The 4,079-nt window shown below is 34.0% G+C and overlaps 1 pseudogene; it reads right to left on the reverse strand.

The window, feature by feature from the left end:
- The window catches only part of LOC104741559, a 10,182-nt pseudogene continuing 7,640 nt past the window's right edge, over positions 1,538-4,079 (reverse strand).

The raw sequence follows: 4,079 nt of genomic DNA on the forward strand, positions 1-4,079 counted from the left end.
TTTTTTTTTTTTCCAAGAGAAAAGTGTTAAGAAGAAGATGATATATAATTAATGAAGAAATTTGTTTCTACGTCATTTATGTAAACAATAAACCCTACAATTGGTTAAATGATCATAGAGTTACTATATTTCTGTCTTTCATGTCCATTTTATGTCATCCGAGTCAATCCAATGAAAATGAGTTAGGAAAAATGTTCAACCAAAGTGAAAAGAAAGGGATTTTGATTCAGCAAGGACTAGAAACTTTTATTAAAATTATATGATTCGAGTTTAACAAACATTCATAAGAGATATATACTTTTTCTTTTGGATATACATTAATTTAGCTTAACTATAGTAAAGTTTCACACAACTTTAATGATAAAAGGAACTATAACTTCAGGATAGCCTCACAAGCCTCTGAAGTGATAAGAGACAAGACATGTACAGCTTTTAANCCCACTCCCGGAGGCGTTCAACTTACCGTAATTATTGGCATGATGAGTGATGACAATAAATTCTAAAATAGTGATAGCCAATGACGGCAAGAAATCTCGTCTGTTGCTATTTTAAAAAATGAAGATGGGTTAAAGGATTTAGATGACAAAGTAACTGTCGCTATATATATAACATGTTTTCATATAATCAACGTCGGCAATCTAATTAATGATAGAAGGACCACATGTAGTTTAAAAAATTTGAAATATTGTTCTCTCCTTGTCATTTGGGTTTGAATCTATCGTGTGAACTATAAACGACGACAAAAGAAAAAAATTGCAAAAGAAAAAGGTATTAAAGACTCTAGTTTTCTAAGTAAACGCATGGCAATAAAGGCATTGTCAAATGTTATTGTAGTAAAGTGCAATTCAATAGCGCATGTGGAGCTTCGTACGTAAGATTTTTTTTTTTTTTTTTTTTTTTTTTTTTTTTTTTTNAACTATAAATAATGTTAGGATTAATGATTTTAAAATTGATTTGTTTAACTGTTTTATTTAGATAATATTAATTATTTTTGTTTGTTTAATTTCCTAACCCCTAGCTATTTTTAAACCCAAAACCTACATAATTTCTTTAATAAAAATTTATAGTATATGTTTTTTAAGTTTTTTTGTCTTTTTTATTTTATTTTAATTTATCTTTTAAATATGATGACATGACATTTTGATTCGTGGAGGTGAATAAGAGAGGTGAACGCCAAGAATTATTCTAATTAGTTCGCTTTACTATCTAGCAACAAGAATGGGCTTGTGTACACATCATAAGCAGATTCAGAGGATGATCTTAATCGAGACTAATCAGAAGACAACGACGATGGCTTGAAACGCAAGTCATTACAGTACTCGTTTTTTTTTTCCAAGAGAAAAGTGTTAAGACGAAGATGATATATAATTGATGAAGAAATTTGTTTCTACGTCATTTATGTAAACAATAAACCCTACAATTGGTTAAATGATCATAGAGTTACTATTTCTGTCTTTCATGTCCATTTTATGTCATCCGAGAAAATCCAATGAAAATGAGTTAGGAAAAATGTTCAACCAAAGTGAAAAGAAAGGGATTTTGATTCAGCAAGGACTAGAAACTTTTATTAAAATTATATGATTCGAGTTTAACAAACATTCATAAGAGATATATACTTTTTCTTTGGATATACATTAATTTAGCTTAACTATAGTAAAGCTTCACACAGCTTTGATGATAAAAGGAACTATAACTTCAGGATAGCCTCACAAGTCTCTGAAGTGATAAGAGACAAGACATGTACAGCTTTTAATTTTACTGTGACGAGGATGGTAATTCTACGGTTGGAGTTTGGATCACGGATTGTGGGTATAATGGGTAGAGATCAGAAACAGAGGATTTTATTGTTGTTGTTGTTTGGTCGGTCGTCACACCAGACGTGCTCGAGCTACCATGTTTATCAAGGTCGCTCAGCTTTGAGAAGCTCCAGTTGTGTCCATATAAACCAGGATCTGACATAACCTGTTTGATTTCGATCTCTCCCTCAAGCATTTTAACAGCATCTGACATTGCTGGCCTCAAGGAAGGAGATGAGTTTGTGCAAATGAGAGCAACTTTGATCATTCTTACGGCTTCGTTTCTGTTGAACTCACCTTCGAGTATAGGATCTATGATCTCCATTATATCCCCTGTCTGTTGCAGCGTTAGTGCCTGTGATTTGATATAACAACAAGGGGTTGATGAAGTTAACTTATGGAAACAGATATACATAATGGGCTAAGGAGAAAAAAATGCTCCAGGGTTACCCAATTGATAAGCGAGACGTGATCAACACTTCCCTTCTGTTTTGTATTACTCTTTCCAGTAACAATTTCCATCGCCACAACACCGAAGCTGTACACGTCTGCTTTCTCTGTCAGTTGACCCCATAATGCGTATTCTGGAGCCATATATCCACTGCAGCATTAAAGAAACCAAGAATGAGATATTTCTTTAGCCACCAATCATTGCGGTTTTAGACTTTACGTTCTATATATACTTACATGGTTCCTGCAATTTTGGTGCTAATGTGACTGTGTTCTGATTCATGCAGCCTAGCCAATCCAAAATCAGATATTTTTGCATTAAGGTCGGCGTCTAGAAGGACATTAGTTGTTTTTATGTCACGATGAACCATTCTGATCGTCGATCCTTCGTGGAGGAATTCAAGCCCTCTTGCGATTCCCACACAGATTTTTTGTCTTGCTCCCCAATCTAGTTTCAAGAAGTTCTTTCCTGACAATGGGATGTAAACAAAAGAGGAATGCTATATCACTTTGCAAGTAATAAATAAGATTTACACTTTAATTAGACTTAAAATGTAAGAAAAATCTGCATGAATTTAAATTACCAAACAAGGCAAGAGCAAGGGAGTTATTTTCCATGTATTCATATACGAGCAGTAATTGATCCTTGTCGACACAGCAACCGTAAAGCTTGACAAGGTTTGGATGATTCAGACCTGAGATCATTCCTATCTCATTCACAAATTCTCGGTTTCCTTGGCTTGACTTGGAAGAAAGCTGTTTGACTGCTATGATAGTTCCATCTGACAGCTCTCCCATTAAATTTCTCATATATATCAGACACCCAAAACAACCATACTGACGCAGGTATCTACGTTTGTGAAGAACTTGGCATCTCACTTTGTATACGGATCCGAAACCTCCTTCTCCAAGTTTGTTGGCTTCATTAAAATTGTTTGTTGCAGCTTGCAGTTGCCTCCAAGTAAAGCAAACCGTTTGTAGACCCTGGGCTCTCATATCTATATGATCATATATAGTTCCAAATAGAAAATAACTAGTTAATGCTAAAACGAATTGGTCATGTTGTACCAGAGAAATGGATTCATACACTTAACCCTTCATACTGTACCTCTTTCTCTTTTTTCATTGGCTCTTTTCCATTTTCTCCTAGCATATATTCCCAAAGCCAAGAGAATGATTGCTACCAAGGGACCCGAAGCCCCCCAAATTAGGAGGTTGTTCATGTGATGTTTTATTTTCTCCGCTGCAAAGGAGACCCACCTAAAGTGTAAATATCTATTTCTTTTTTTTTTATATATATATATATATATATATATATATATACCAATTATTGAAAGATATTTTTAAATTTTAAGTAGTTTTTTTTGGATTTGGACCTCCACAACGTGGCTCGAGACCTGAAATTTTGAAAGTTAAATATTATCATTAATAAGTAAGGTCGCTGAAGCAGAGAATTGAGATTGTTAAGTAAACTGGAGTTTGAGGGAAATGGTACTTACTGTGATGACACAAGGAGATAGCAGAGATAAGAGGACCATAATTTCCTCTTTCAGGAATGAGGGTTGTCCCTTTCCCTGCCCAATAAAACCGAATCTCTAACATATGATCTGTCACATTGACATTCATACTTCTCACAACAGGCTTCAGAGTGTCGTTAGCCTCCTCTTTGATGTTAAAGTCTTTCAAAACCAATACATCCTAACAAGTGAGATCATATAAAATAATGTGACTTCCAATTCCATGCACCTTAATTATTTTCAAATATGATTACAAAAAGTGCAATTATATATTCAGTATATGTTTGCGTTTCACCTGAACATAGACATCAAATAT

Source organism: Camelina sativa, chromosome 14, assembly GCF_000633955.1.
Source record: "Camelina sativa cultivar DH55 chromosome 14, Cs, whole genome shotgun sequence".
NCBI classification, from domain to species: domain Eukaryota; kingdom Viridiplantae; phylum Streptophyta; class Magnoliopsida; order Brassicales; family Brassicaceae; genus Camelina; species Camelina sativa.